The following is a 16,928-nucleotide window of genomic DNA, read 5'->3' on the forward strand; positions in this document are numbered from 1 at the left end:
GATGATTTCAGAATGATAGGTGCTAAAAAAGTGAAAAAAGCCGAATGTTAAGACAGTGAAAGGTGGGGAGTAGAAGTGGGGAGTGGTGTGTTGGTAAATATGTTCAATACCTGGTTCTCTGGGGGAAAAAGCCTTGATTTTTTTGTGTTTACCGATTTCTTTGGCTTAAATACTCCCCCATGGCTGATTTCAAGCGCCCCGCATGACTACGAGTTGGGAAGAGATGCACACAGTAGAAGCCAGCTCCTGCACACCTCTGGGAGGTGTTACATGACTTTCAGAAAGGACTGTCAGGTTAAGGACTCTGACAAAATTGACATGTGAGCTGAGATATGAATAAGAAGTTAATCATGAGATGACCGGGTGCGGTGGCTCACGCCTGTAATCCCAGCACGCTGGGAGGCTGAGGTGGGCGGATCACGAGGTCAGGAGATCGAGACTATCCTGGCTAACACGGTGAAGCCCCGTCTCTACTAAAAATACAAAAAAATTAGCCGGGCGTGGTGGCGGGCGCCTGTAGTCCCAGCTACTCGGGAGGCTGAGGCAGGAGAATGGCGTGAACCCGGGAGGTGGAGCTTGCAGTGAGCCGAGATTGCGCCACTGCATTCCAGCCTGGGCAACAGATCGAGACTCTATCTCAAAAAAAAAAAAAAAAGTTAGCATAAGTTGGAAGATTCAGGGGAAGAGCTTGCCAGGCAGAAGGGATATGTTACAAATACAAAGGTCCTGAAGTAAAACAAGTTTTGTTCTCCAGGGGAAAAGAAGGTGTTGATGTATAAGAAAATAAAGAGATAAGTTGGGGTAACTCATGTAGGTCCTCGAAGGCCATTTTAAGAAATTTAGATTCCATTGTAAATGTGATGGGAAATTGTTAAGAGGTTTAAGCAGGTGAGCTACTATACCTATTTAGCAGGAGGCTGTTTTTACATTTTCATGGAAGGAAGTCAGCATAGGGTTGTTCTGTAGCAGAAGACAGAGAAGCAGAAATAGCTGACGTTGCTGATGTTATGGTCTAGGTTTTGACTTTGAATTTCATTCCCTCAAAGCTGTATATGAACTGATTAGCGTGATGCCTGGCACACCATAGCACTGGATGTTCGTTGTTTTTGCACTGGACTAACTTGGAGATCAGTCCTGGGAAGGTGGGTGATGTATCAATATCATCGGGAATCACAGAGTGAGGACATCACAGTGTAGGGCTTGCAGTGGACTCTAACATGTTGCTGAAGATGTGGGTAAAAGAAGTCACTATCTCCAGCTTTTGAAACATAGTTCAGATTACAGAGAGATCAGGTGGATGTTTCTCTCCCAGGGATGAGAGTTGGCCAGATTATAAGCTGTGTTTCAGTCTTCAATTGTAGTGCATTTGTTCATTTATTCATTTTCTCTGATCAGGGACTTGGCATTCAGCCACCAAAGCAGACCACCACGTGACACCTTCATATAGGGCATTTTAAGTGCAAGGGTATGAAAGAAAGATTCGTTATGGGGTTTTCCTTGTTGCTATTGTTGATTTCTTTCTCTTCCCTCCTACCATCATCAACTAGTAAGTAGGGATCCTTTAAAATAGTAATATAGGAATATTATTATTACTTGTATTGACAGAAACAAAAGTTTGATGGTATTAGGAGGTAGCAGTTGTTGCATTTTACTAAGTATTTGTGCAGTGTGCTCAGTGCTTTATATACTTAAACATTGCAACAGACTGTGAGGTGAGAACATTGTACCTTTTATTTTACAGATACAGAAACTGATGTTCAGTGAGGTTGAGCAGTTGCCCCACTAAAGCCCATGGCTTAATTATTAGTGGAGCCCACATCCACGCCAGTTTCTGCAAACCCTCCATAGCTTCTACCCCCAACCCTAAAAGCCTTCGCAGGAAATGCGCAGCTTTGGAAACTTTCATCCTATGTCTTCTCAACTTGGTTCTTGGTTTTGCCTCTTTTCCTGCTGCCGCTATTTATGTTCAGTATCTCTAAGGTTTTCATGATACCTTCCTAAGGGGCCTCTGCACTTTTAGTATCTCCTATTCTAGGCTGTCTCATGAACAGCTTTAAATTGAACTCTTTAAAGGACAGCTTGGTCCATGTTATACCTTGACCCAGAAACCTCAGTGGCTCCTTACTGGCTGAAGAGCAGACCTTTCATGCTGGCAAGAGCTAGAGGAGGCCTCGACTTCAGCCCAACAAGGGACTGGGCATTGCATTTTGTTCCGCTGTGGAATGCTGGCTGCTGTCGGGGCCCACCTCTCATGGTACTCTGTGTCTTCCCATCTCTCAGCATCCACATTAGAATTTCTGTTTCTGGAAGGCAGGGACTGTCCCAGGCATCTCAGTGTAAACAGCATGGGTTTGCAACATGACTCCACTCACTATGTCTCATTCCTTTTTCCTTCGAAATCAAATCTAATCTCTCCCAAGGCCATTCCTTGGATTTGATGGGAAATCTCACTCTGTTATTATTTTTTTTTTTTAAATAGATTACTAACTCTCTCTAGGAGAGCAAAAAAGGGGTAGGCTTTTCTGAATGTCTGCCAAGGAAGTCTTTTGCTGTGTAGTCACTCTCTTTGCAGCCTGTTGCCCTGGCCCATGTGGTCCTTTGAAGAGCTCAGTCCTGTTCTTTCAACTCTAAGCTTGGGCAAAGGGCTTAGTTCAGGCTCAGTTTGTTCCTAAACAGCCAGAACATAACAGTGGCTATTATGTAAAAACACCAGAAAAGGAGGCTTAAATCAAACATAGCACTTTGCCAGAATATGAGCTCTGAGTTTCAACTTCCTAGGTCAAGCCCAGCCCCCACCATTTATAGGCATATGCTCATGGACAAATAACTCTCTTGCCTCTGTTTCCCCCATCTGTAAAGCGTGGGGATCAATGCTGTCTCCTTACACATTTATTATGAGGGCTAGAAAGGATAGTAAGAATAAAAGATTTAGCATAATGCCTAGCAGAGAGTAAATGCTTAATAAATGTATTTTTTATTTTTTCACCATTCAAGAATCTTAACTTCTCTAGTGATGTTGTGGGGTTATAAGAGCTGTACCTGTGACAGAGACTTCAATATTCCTTAGGAGTAGAGCCCTCCCAATTTCTGCCAGTCTTGCGAGCACCTCTCCCTAGGGACCATCCAGTTAGGTGACTCCTGATTGCTCAACCTCACAGCATTAGTTTCTTCATCGTGAAATGAGAGTGTAAGGTAACTTGCAAAATGTTGGGAAGGCACTTTACACATTTAACACAGATTAGCACATAATGAGTGTTAAGATGAAGTTAAGCAAGGAATATAATGGGCTTAGTACAGTGTCTAGCATGTAGATAGGGCTCAATTAGGGTCAGCTACCACCATCATTTCATTGTCGTCAACATCATCATTGTCATCCTCACCGTCATAGTCTAACCTCACATAGCAGACTGTTTGAACATTGCAGTGAGTAATACATATTGGTTAAGTAGTCCACGTAATTTGAAAAACACCAGAAAAGGAGGCTTAAATCAAAGATAGCACTTTGCTAGAAGTTTTATGTATATCCACTTCTTTTCTAAAAAAACATTTCTTAATAGTTGATTCCCATGGTTTTGCACTTAATGATATCTAAATATATTAAAAATTTGCCTCATCTGGCTGTCTAAATGATACAGGATTTTGATCAGCCTTCCTCGTGCTGGAAATGAATTGATTCAGTTTAAATACTTTGTCTAAAAGTTATTAAGCCTGGAAAATACCAATCTAATTCCCTTACAAGTAAGAAAATTATAAAGAGAGAGATCTAATCAGTGGGTAGAATATAGCCTCAGAAAATGTGTATCAGCATACCTTAATGAAAGTAGAATAAATCTTGAAACTTTAATATTCCCCTTTCTTGGACCTAAATAGGCCCCTTTGGAAAACTATTTTATTGTTTCTCATTAAATTAGAATTGTGCTGAGGTGCCACTATCTACCATTTCCTATTATTATTAATATAAAAAAATTCACTGCATATTCAGCATTTCCCCCGTTAAAGCCAACAGAAAATCTTCCCTGCTTTTGTACTTAACTCTGGGTCATTTTTAAACAAAGTTTCTTTTTTTGTTTTTGTTTATATCTGCATTTAAAGAGAGCAATATTTTCTAGGGACAATTAAATAGATGTAATGCATAGGTTTACTCCTGCTTGGTGAAATTAGCAGGTCTTGCAGAAGAAACCTGAAAAGAATTACAGTGGCAAGAAGTGTCTTATTAACCCTAGGCAGATACAGTAATCTCTGGGAAACAGAATTTTGGAAGCATCATTTTAAAAAACACAGGTAGTTTGATCATACATTAGAAAGGATACACTCAAACTTTTAATCCATCAGTGAGATGAAAGGTTTGATGAAAATTGATACTGAAGTTCTTACTGCTGCATAGAACACTCTTACTGTTCACAGTATTTCTAAAAATGAGACATTGCAGTGTTTTATCTTCTTGATTCATTCAAGAGACAGATACTGAGTGGCAACAGAAGCCATACGCTGGTGGACCAGAAGCCACAGCTGGCCCAGAGCTGTGTGATGTTTGGGTCTGGGGACCATATTCCATTTGGCAACTGTTGCTGGAGCCTCATTTAGACAAGACCTCCCTCTCCAGTCCCCTTCCATATTTCCAGAAGCTTCTTGGCTCTTCAGACAGAGTTTTGAATCTCTGCATAAAAAGCATAGAGCAGCTGGGCGTGGTGGCTCACGCCTGTAATCCCAGCGCTTTGGGAGGCCAAGGCGGGCAGATCACGAGGTCAGGAGATCGAGACCATCCTGGCTAACACGGTGAAACCCCGTCTCTACTAAAAATACAAAAAATTAGCCGTGCGTGTTGGCACTTGCCTGTAGTCCCAGCTACTTGGGAGGCTGAGGTAGGAGAATCGTTTGAACCCAGGAGATGGAGATTCCAGTGAGCCGAGATTGCGCCACTGCACTCCAGCCTGGCAACAGAGCGAGACTCTGTCAAAAAAAAAAAAAAAAGAAAAAAGAAAGCGTAGAGCATGTACTACAGCTCAGATCCTATGTACTATGGTCTGAAGTGTCCTGCAACATTAATATGTTGAAACTTACTTGCCAATGTGACAATATTAAGAAGTAGGGCCTTTACGAGGTGATTAAGTCGTAAGGGCAGAATTACTTATAGATGGGATTATGGCCTTTTTTTTTTTTTTTTTTAATTTTTATTATTTTTTTTATTTTTATCAAGAGTGATTTATTAGTCACACACTGCATGGTAGACATTGCTTTAGGCACCAGGGATACAATGAGCATAACAAATATCTCCATTTTTTATGGTGCATACAGGCCAATTTCTCAGCACCTCAGCTCCATTCCTATGATCCAGTTGGGAATCATATTTTTTAAATGGTATAATAGAAATACAATGTTAAGAGCAGTGGGAGTTATTAGAAAGTTTTGAAAGAAAGATCTACTTACTGGAAAGCCACCATTTAGGACAAATGTCTAAATAACATTGCCAATGAGATACGAGCATGTGGATTCATGTATTAAAAATTGTTTTTCTCTCCTTCTTTTCTCTTTTTTTTTTTTTTGGCTTGAATTTCTTTTTTTTTTTCTTTTATTATTATTATTATTATTATTATTATTATTATTGTTATACTTTAGGTTTTATGGTACATGTGCCCAATGTGCAGGTAAGTTACATATGTATACATGTGCCATGCTGGTGCGCTGCACCCACCAACTCGTCATCTAGCATTAGGTATATCTCCCAATGCTATCCCTCCCCCCTCCCCGCAACCCACAACAGTCCCCGAAGTGTGATGTTCCCCTTCCTGTGTCCATGTGTTCTCATTGTTCAATTCCCACCTATGAGTGAGAATATGCGGTGTTTGGTTTTTTGTTCTTGCGATAGTTTACTGAGAATGATGATTTCCAATTTCATCCATGTCCCTACAAAGGACATGAACTCATCATTTTTTATGGCTGCATAGTATTCCATGGTGTATATGTGCCACATTTTCTTAATCCAGTCTATCATTGTTGGACATTTGGGTTTGTTCCAAGTCTTTGCTATTGTGAATAATGCGGCAATAAACATACGTGTGCATGTGTCTTTATAGCAGCATGATTTATAGTCCTTTGGGTATATACCCAGTAATGGGATGGCTGGGTCGAATGGAATTTCTAGTTCTAGATCCCTGAGGAATCGCCACACTGACTTCCACAAGGGTTGAACTAGTTTACAGTCCCACCAACAGTGTAAAAGTGTTCCTATTTCTCCACATCCTCTCCAGCACCTGTTGTTTCCTGACTTTTTAATGATCGCCATTCTAACTGGTGTGAGATGGTATCTCATTGTGGTTTTGATTTGCATTTCTCTGATGGCCAGTGATGGTGAGCATTTTTTCATGTGTTTTTTGGCTGCATAAATGTCTTCTTTTGAGAAGTGTCTGTTCATGTCCTTTGCCCACTTTTTGATGGGGTTGTTTGTTTTTTTCTTGTAAATTTGTTGGAGTTCATTGTAGATTCTGGATATTAGCCCTTTGTCAGATGAGTAGGTTGCGAAAATTTTCTCCCATTTTGTAGGTTGCCTGTTCACTCTGATGGTAGTTTCCTTTGCTGTGCAGAAGCTCTTTAGTTTAATTAGATCCCATTTGTCAATTTTGGCTTTTGTTGCCATTGCTTTTGGTGTTTTAGACATGAAGTCCTTGCCCATGCCTATGTCCTGAATGGTATTGCCTAGGTTTTCTTCTAGGGTTTTTATGGTTTTAGGTCTAACATTTAAGTCTTTAATCCATCTTGAATTGATTTTTGTATAAGGTGTAAGGAAGGGATCCAGTTTCAGCTTTCTACATATGGCTAGCCAGTTTTCCCAGCACCATTTATTAAATAGGGAATCCTTTCCCCATTTCTTGTTTTTCTCAGGTTTGTCAAAGATCAGATGGTTGTAGATATGTGGCATTATTTCTGACGGCTCTGTTCTGTTCCATTGATCTATATCTCTGTTTTGGTACCAGTACCATGCTGTTTTGGTTACTGTAGCCTTGTAGTATAGTTTGAAGTCAGGTAGCGTGATGCCTCCAGCTTTGTTCTTTTGGCTTAGGATTGACTTGGCGATGCGGGCTCTTTTTTGGTTCCATATGAACTTTAAAGTAGTTTTTTCCAATTCTGTGAAGAAAGTCATTGGTAGCTTGATGGGGATGGCATTGAATCTGTAAATTACCTTGGGAAGGATGGCCATTTTCATGATATTGATTCTTCCTACCCATGAGCATGGAATGTTCTTCCATTTGTTTGTATCCTCTTTTATTTCCTTGAGCAGTGGTTTGTAGTTCTCCTTGAAGAGGTCTTTCACATCCCTTGTAAGTTGGATTCCTAGGTATTTTATTCTCTTTGAAGCAATTGTGAATGGGAGTTCACTCATGATTTGGCTCTCTGTTTGTCTGTTATTGATGTATAAGAATGCTTGTGATTTTTGCACATTGATTTTGTATCCTGAGACTTTGCTGAAGTTGCTTATCAGCTTAAGGAGATTTTGGGCTGAGACAATGGGGTTTTCTAGATATACTATCATGTCATCTGCAAACAGGGACAATTTGACTTCCTCTTTTCCTAATTGAATACCCTTTATTTCCTTCTCCTGCCTAATTGCCCTGGCCAGAACTTCCAACACTATGTTGAATAGAAGTGGCGAGAGAGGGCATCCCTGTCTTGTGCCAGTTTTCAAAGGGAATGCTTCCAGTTTTTGCCCATTCAGTATGATATTGGCTGTGGGTTTGTCATAAATAGCTCTTATTATTTTGAGATATGTCCCATCAATTCCTAATTTATTGAGAGTTTTTAGCATGAAGGGTTGTTGAATTTTGTCAAAGGCCTTTTCTGCATCTATTGAGATAATCATGTGGTTTTTGTCTTTGGTTCTGTTTATATGCTGGATTACATTTATTGATTTGTGTATATTGAACCAGCCTTGCATCCCAGGGATGAAGCCCACTTGATCATGGTGGATAAGCTTTTTGATGTGCTGCTGGATTCTGTTTGCCAGTATTTTATTGAGGATTTTTGCATCAATGTTCATCAAGGATATTGGTCTAAAATTCTCTTTTCTTGTTGTGTCTCTGCCAGGCTTTGGTATCAGGATGATGCTGGCCTCATAAAATGAGTTAGGGAGGATTCCCTCTTTTTCTATTGATTGGAATAGTTTCAGAAGGAATGGTACCAGCTCCTCCTTGTACCTCTGGTAGAATTCGGCTGTGAACCCATCTGGTCCTGGACTTTTTTTGGTTGGTAAGCTATTGATTATTGCCACAATTTCAGCTCCTGTTATTGGTCTATTCAGAGATTCAACTTCTTCCTGGTTTAGTCTTGGGAGGGTGTATGTGTTGAGGAATTTATCCATTTCTTCTAGATTTTCTAGTTTATTTGCATAGAGGTGTTTGTAATATTCTCTGATGGTAGTTTGTATTTCTGTGGGATCGGTGGTGATATCCCCTTTATCATTTTTTATTGCATCTATTTGATTCTTCTCTCTTTTTTTCTTTATTAATCTTGCTAGTGGTCTATCAATTTTGTTGATCCTTTCAAAAAACCAGCTCCTGGATTCATTTATTTTTTGAAGGGTTTTTTGTGTCTCTATTTCCTTCAGTTCTGCTCTGATTTTAGTTATTTCTTGCCTTCTGCTAGCTTTTGAATGTGTTTGCTCTTGCTTTTCTAGTTCTTTTAATTGTGATGTTAGGGTGTCAATTTTGGATCTTTCCTGCTTTCTCTTGTGGGCATTTAGTGCTATAAATTTCCCTCTACACACTGCTTTGAATGCATCCCAGAGATTCTGGTATGTTGTGTCTTGGTTCTCGTTGGTTTCAAAGAACATCTTTATTTCTGCCTTCATTTCGTTATGTACCCAGTAGTCATTCAGGAGCAGGTTGTTCAGTTTCCACGTAGTTGAGCAGTTTTGAGTGAGATTCTTAATCCTGAGTTCTAGCTTGATTGCACTGTGATCTGAGAGACAGTTTGTTACAATTTCTGTTCTTTTATATTTATTGAGGAGAGCTTTACTTCCAAGGATATGGTCAATTTTGGAATAGGTGTGGTGTGGTGCTGAAAAAAATGTATATTCTGTTGATTTGGGGTGGAGAGTTCTGTAGATGTCTATTAGGTCCGCTTGGTGCAGACTGAGTTCAATTCCTGGGTATCCTTGTTGACTTTCTGTCTCGTTGATCTGTCTAATGTTGACAGTGGGGTGTTAAAGTCTCCCATTATTAATGTGTGGGAGTCTAAGTCTCTTTGTAGGTCACTCAGGACTTGCTTTATGAATCTGGGTGCTCCTGTATTGGGTGCATATATATTTAGGATAGTTAGCTCTTCTTGTTGAATTAATCCCTTTACCATTATGTAATGGCCTTCTTTGTCTCTTTTGATCTTTGTTGGTTTAAAGTTTGTTTTATCAGAGACTAGGATTGCAACCCCTGCCTTTTTTTGTTTTCCATTTGCTTGGTAGATCTTCCTCCATCCTTTTATTTTGAGCCTATGTGTGTCTCTGCACGTGAGATGGGTTTCCTGAATACAGCACACTGTTGGGTCTTGAGTCTTTATCCAATTTGCCAGTCTGTGTCTTTTAATTGGAGCATTTAGTCCATTTACATTTAAAGTTAATATTGTTATGTGTGAATTTGATCCTGTCATTATGATGATAGCTGGATATTTTGCTCGTTAGTTGATGCAGTCTCTTCCTAGTCTCAATGGTCTTTACATTTCGGTATGATTTTGCAGTGGCTGGTACCGGTTGTGCCTTTCCATGTTTAGCGCTTCCTTCAAGAGCTCTTTTAGGGCAGGCCTGGTGGTGACAAAATCTCTCAGCATTTGCTTGTCTGTAAAGTATTTTATTTCTCCTTCACTTATGAAGCTTAGTTTGGCAGGATATGAAATTCTGGGTTGAAAATTCTTTTCTTTAAGAATGTTGAATATTGGCCCCCACTCTCTTCTGGCTTGTAGGGTTTCTGCCGAGAGATCTGCTGTTAGTCTGATGGGCTTCCCTTTGATGGTAACCCATCCTTTCTCTCTGGCTGCCCTTAACATTTTTTCCTTCATTTCAACTTTGGTGAATCTGACAATTATGTGTCTTGGAGTTGCTCTTCTCGAAGAGTATCTTTGTGGCGTTCTCTGTATTTCCTGAATCTGAATGTTGGCCTGCCTTGCTAGATTGGGGAAGTTCTCCTGGGTAATATCCTGCAGAGTGTTTTCCAACTTGTTTCCATTCTCCCCATCACTTTCAGGTACACCAATCAGACGTAGATTTGGTCTTTTCACATAGTCCCACATTTCTTGGAGGCTTTGCTCGTTTCTTTTTATTCTTTTTTCTCTAAACTTCCCTTCTCGCTTCATTTCATTCATTTCATCTTCCAGGGCTGATACCCTTTCTTCCATTTGATCGCATCGGCTCCTGAGGCTTCTGCATTCTTCACGTAGTTCTCGAGCCTTGGTTTTCAGCTCCATCAGCTCCTTTAAGCACTTCTCTGTATTGGTTATTCTAGTTATACATTCTTCTAAATTTTTTTCAAAGTTTTCAACTTCTTTGCCTTTGGTTTGAATATCCTCCCGTAGCTCGGAGTAATTTGATCGTCTGAAGCCTTCTTCTCTCAGCTCGTCAAAGTCATTCTCCGTCCAGCTTTGTTCCGTTGCTGGTGAGGAACTGCGTTCCTTTGGAGGAGGAGAGGTACTCTGGTTTTTAGAGTTTCCAGTTTTTCTGCTCTGTTTTTTCCCCATCTTTGTGGTTTTATCTACTTTTGGTCTTTGATGATGGTGATGTACAGATGGGTTTTTGGTGTGGATGTCCTTTCTGTTAGTTTTCCTTCTAACAGACAGAACCCTCAGCTGCAGGTCTGTTGGAGTACCTGGCCGGCCGTGTGAGGTGTCAGTCTGCCCCTGCTGGGGGGTGCCTCCCAGTTAGGCTGCTCGGGGGTCAGGGGTCAGGGACCCACTTGAGGAGGCAGTCAGCCCGTTCTCAGATCTCCAGCTGCGTGCTGGGAGAACCACTGCTCTCCTCACAGCTGTCAGACAGGGACATTTAAGTCTGCAGAGGTTACTGCTGTCTTTTTGTTTGTCTGTGCCCTGCCCCCAGAGGTGGAGCCTACAGAGGCAGGCAGGCCTCCTTGAGCTGTGGTGGGCTCCACCCAGCTCAAGCTTCCAGGCTGCTTTGTTTACCTAAGCGAGCCTGGGCAATGGCGGGCGCCCCTCCCCCAGCCTCGCTGCCGACTTGCTGTTTGATCTCAGACTGCTGTGCTAGCAATCAGCGAGACTCCGTGGGCGTAGGACCCTCTGAGCCAGGTGCGGGCTATACTCTCCTGGGGCACCGTTTCCTAAGCCCGTCGGAAAAGCACAGTATTCGGGTGGGAGTGGCCCGATTTTCCAGGTGCCGTCTGTCACCTCTGGAAGGGGAACTCCCTGACCCCTTGCGCTTCCCGAGTGAGGCAATGCCTCGCCCCTGCTTCGGCTGGCGCACGGTGCGCTCACCCACTGACCTGCGCCCACTGTCTGGCACTCCCTAGTGAGATGAACACGGTACCTCAGATGAAAATGCAGAAATCACCCGTCTCTGCATGGCTCGCGCTGGGAGCTGTAGACCGGAGCTGTTCCTATTCGGCCATCTTGACTCCTCCCCCCACAAGCTGATTATGGCCTTTATTAAAGGTCTTGCGGGAGCGAGTTTGTCGCCTTGCATCCCTTCTGCCTGTGAAGACACAGTGTTCGTCTCCTCTGGAGGAAGCAGCATGCAAGGTGCCATCTTGGAAGCAGAGACTGGGTCCTCAGCAGACACTGAACCTGCTGGAGTCTTGATCTGGGACTTTCCAGCCCCCAGAACTGTGAGAAATAAATTTCTGTTGTTTATTTATTACCCATTTTTAGGTATTTTGTCATAGCAGCAAAAACGGACAGAATCACTATGTTAGGACAGAGCCTTCAAGTTACAAAGGCACAGAAAATAGAGACCCATTTTACCACTTAAAGTAAATGTCAATGTCTTCATCGAGGCTGTCATAATAATTAGAAGCTCCTACATCATAGCCCCTCACCCAATCCTCACCAAATTGTCTACCGCTTTCTCCATTGCCTACTCTATGCCAGCCATGTGGGCCTCCTTGTGATGGTATCCATGCCACCTTCTCACTTCTTTGTAGTTATTGCTGAAAAGCCACCTTGTCCGTGTGGCTTTCTCTGGCCACCATTTTTAAACTTATGGAGCTTCCTCCATTTTAGCACTGACTAATCCCTTTCCCAGCTTTATTTTTCAACCAAAGCCTTTATCACAACCCAACATTCTAAATATTTCAGTTCATGATTTATTCATTGTCTGTCCCTTCCATATTAGACTGGAAGTTTCATGAGGGCAGCTACTTAGTCTTATATGCCATTACCTTTCCCATACCTACAATAGTAGGGGAGTGTAAATCACATTCCATGAACCAAACAATGTGGTTCTCATCAGATCTCCTCCAGCCAGCCGGTCTGCCTGGGAGCTGGAGGTACAACAGCATAGGTTCCTGATAAAAATGTTCAACAATGAATGCATAAGCATAATATATACTAAAAGAGGCCCCAGATGCTAGGGGACTGCAAGTCACTCAGAGGCTGGGGTGTGGAATTTGAGTGTGGGACAGTGAAATATGAGGGTGGAATAGTATAGATTTTGGACTCAGATGGTGGACAAGAGAGAGCCATGGAAAGGTGAGTGCCAGAAGGCAGAAGAGGGACAGGATTACCAGGAATGTTTTGCTGTTTTGCAAACCAAAGAGATATTTAACTGTTAATCTCCATGAGTCTGAAAGTAGGGCCTTTCTAAAAAATGTTTAAAAATAATAAAAATACTAAAGAATCTGCTTAGATAGAATTTTAATAAGCTCCAAAGGTTGCAATTTACTTTGGTTTTCCCCCAAGATACTGACTTAATTTCAGACAACTTCAGGCCTTAGAGAACTGATCAGAGAAGGTAAAATAATGAGGTGGCTCCAGGATGAGCAACATAGAGTCGGATATCCCGATTGGAGTCAAATTCCAGTTCTGCTGCTTGCTTGCCATGTAACCTTGGAACAATTACTTAACCTCTCTGAACGTTTTTTCTCATCTGCAAAGTGGAATTAATTAGACCTACACTTCCAAGCTGTTTTGACCATTAAATTAAAAATTTTTTTTGGTCACATGCCTCCTATAATAGTAGGTACTGAATATATGGAAGCTGGATTTATTAAAGCAATTATGTATTTTTATGAATGATTTCACAAATGAATGCATCTTATTTTTAACAAATGTGAAAGGTGAACTTAATTCTTACAAGAATAAATGCCTTAAAATATAATATTGTGGCTTTTTTTTCTATCTTTGATTTGGCTTCTTAAGTATATTGTGAAATGAAATATAAAATATACAATATATAATATATACAACAATATACATGTATTTGTATTTTTTCTTAGCACCTCATAAGACTATTTTATTTTATTTTATTATTTATTTTTGAGACAGAGCCTCACTCTGTTGCCCAGGCTGGAGTGCAGTGGCGTGGTATCAGCTCACTGCAACCTCTGCTTCCTGCCTGGCTAATTTTTGTATTTTTAGTAGAGAGGGGATTTCACCATATTGGCCAGGCTGTTCTCGAACTCCTGGCCTCAAGTGATCTACCCGCCTTGGCCTCCCAAAGTGCTGGGATTATAGGCTTGAGCCACCGCGCGTGGCCAGACTATATTTTATTATATTAGGTGTCAACATAGCACTCAGAGTGTATACAACCATCTCTACTTGTTGCATCTTATGTATTTCCCTAATATTGGTGTAAGTTGCTGCTTCAGTAGAAGTATGTTCTTGAGTTGTAGACCAAGGCTAAAAATCCCTCCCTCTTTTGAGGAGTCAGATAGACTCTGCTTTGAGACCATGGGAACAGTACCTCATCATTTCTTGAATCCTGTGAGTACTATGGATTACACTTTATTTAATATATACAGTATGTAAATAAGTTTCAGAGGCATAAAAGCTTCAAAACTAAACGAAAAGGAAAATTTAATAACCAGCAGATTTTTAGATTGTGCACTAAATAATCTGTTTTTCATTCTAAGAAAGGGGAGGAGGAAGGCAGAGTTTAATAGATGTATATAACAAATTAAAATTCAGTATCTGGGGGGTGTAAATCACATTCCATGAACCAAACAATGTGGTTCTCATCAGATCTCCTCCAGCCAGCCGCTCTGCCTGGGAGCTGGAGCATAATTCAACCAACTGTAAAACAGGAAGATACTCTCGATAAAGGGCAGAAGACAGCACACAGTCCATGGCTCTTTGCCAAGTTCTGTGCAGCCCAGCTATCTATATAATAACATGTCTGTAAAATGATGTGTTTAGAATTATCCTTCTAGGCCTGGGATAGAAGAAGAGAAAGCTATAAAGGGAAAAAGAAATTTGTGCAACTGTGGCTATCTTGGGGTCTAAGAGAGAGAACTGGAACTAGGGTGTTAGAGAGTAGAGATTCAACTGGGGGCAATTGAGCCCCCAGGGGACATATGACATATGACAATGTCTGCAGACTTTTAGTTGTTACAATGGGTGGGTGTTACTGGCATCTAGTGGGTAGAGGCCAGGGATGCTGCTAAACATCCTACAATGCACATAACAATCCCCACGGCAAAGAATTATCTAGCTCCAAATGCCAAGACCAAGAAGCCTTCAAGTAGAGGGTTCAACTCTCACTGTTGGCAGGTTTGACTGTGATTCCCATGACTTAGTCATCTAAAGTCTTTGGAATTATACACAAGTGTTTTTGTTAGAAGGCCCAAAGTTCCAATATCATTCTAGCATCGTCTTTCTCAGGAGATGATGCAACGGATGTGAATGCATTGTGTCCTCATCTGTTTTGTATTCTTTTTTTTTGGTGAGAGGCCACTGAATTGACATGGGTCTCTGTATTAGTCCATTTTCACACTGCTGATAAACACATACCTGAGACTGGGCAATTTACAAAAGAAAGAGGTTTAATGGACTTACAGTTCCACATGGCTGCGAAGGCCTCACAATCATGGCAGAAGGTGAAAGGCATGTCTCAGAAGGCACAGACAAGAGAAGAGAACTTGTGAAGGGAAACTCCTCTTTTTACAACAATTAGATTTCATGAGACTTACTCACTATCACGAGAACAGCACAGGAAAGACCTGCCCCCGTGGTTCAGTTACCTCCCACCAGGTCCTGCCCACAACACATGGGAATTCAAGATGAGATTTGGGTGGGGACACAGCCAAACAATATCAGTCTCTGAGCACTTGGTTTTGATCTGGCACGGTGAACAAAAGGGCATCAGTGTTAGAAAGCTGTCCTGTGTCCTGAGAGAGAGAAATAAATGGGCTTTCTTTCATGTGGATAAGAATTTATGTCTTAGTGAAGATGGCCTGTGAAATGGCCCTGGATTGAACACAAGCCTAAATCACAGTGTTCCATTATTTCCTAAAAGTGTCTCTGCTGTAAGTTTGAGGAGAAGTGGTAGGAAAGTGGGAAGGGTTTTCATTGCCTCTGTCTGTGCCACACCCGGTTAGTGGTTAAAAGGAAGATTTCAGTCTGCAGAACTGTCAATCCATGACTTTATAATGGCATCAAATTTGTTTTAAAAAATTCATGCTGTGGGCTTTGAGGACATAATTGTAGCTCCTGAAAAGTTTGTTAAAGATTGCATTAGATGATTATTTTTAATGGATGGTCTATATGCTTGGCCATTTATACTTCATAATAGTATATTTGGAGGATAAAAAAAGTATATGAGTTAGAGGTTTTTCAGCAAATTTTACTACTATAGCTGTCCTTGTCCAAATGTCTCTGAAAATTTTATGGGAGAAAGAATTTTGTCGTTATTATGCTTGACTGAATAATTTGAGAAATCAAATTTCCTCAAATTGAGAACAACTAATGTTAAAGTATATCATGGATTATTATACATGCAATTTGCATAAAAGTTTTAAAAAGTCACTGCTTCAGTAGTACCAGAGGGCTGTCTAGAAAGATTGCACAAAACCGATGTCTAAGATGGATATTGTTGGTGTTCAGACCTTCTGTTATCTAATTATAAAAAAGCCTAACATAGCCACCCAATTGAGTGGGCTCATAATCAAACATAACCATTTGGAGTAAAGTGGAAGCTTAATGTGAAACTGCTGATACAGCATTTTTAATTAACGCTCCTTTGTATTTTGAGAGTAAAGTTCTAAATTTCAGTATTTTGATGTTTTCTAAATGGTTCCCTAAGAATGCAGGAAGCAGCTCAGGGAGCTTCAGGGTTCAGGATGGCAGAGGCTGCTGTGGGGTTGGATGTCCAGGACCCAGGCCAGCTCTGCTCCCCAGCCCTGCAGCCCAGGCTTCATCCAAAACAGCTCCAGGGATTCTGTTTTATTTATTGGACTCCTGCACAAGGTTTTGTGTGAAGACAGGAATCTATGGCTTTAAAAAGTCAGTAAACGATTGGAATAGTGGATAGAGATTCCAGGAGGAAGAACTATTTTTTAAATGTATGTAAAATAATGCAAGAGACCCATACTTAAAAGCAAAAAAAAAAAAAAAAAAAAAAAAGATTTTAGGCTGGGCGTGGTGGCTCATGCCTGTAATCCCAGCACTTTGGGAGGCGGAGGTGGCTGGATCGCTTGAGGCCAGGAGTTTGAGACCAGCCTGGCCAACATGGCGAAACCCAGTCTCCACTAAAAATACAAAAATTAGCTGGGCATGGTGCACACCTGTAGTCGTAGCTACTCTGGAGAGGCTGAGGCAGGAGAATCGCTTGAACCCAGTAGGTGGAGGTTGCAGTGAGCTGAGATGGTGCCACTACACTCTAGCCTGGGTGACAGAGCGAGCCTGTGTCTCAAAAAAAAAAAAAAAAATCTGACCTCCGAGTAAGTTGTGACTCCACTGTTTTATGACACCTACTGTAGAGATAAGGAAAGTGGGATTTAAAGAGC

This window comes from Pongo abelii, chromosome 21, assembly GCF_028885655.2.
Source record: "Pongo abelii isolate AG06213 chromosome 21, NHGRI_mPonAbe1-v2.0_pri, whole genome shotgun sequence".
Classification (NCBI taxonomy): domain Eukaryota; kingdom Metazoa; phylum Chordata; class Mammalia; order Primates; family Hominidae; genus Pongo; species Pongo abelii.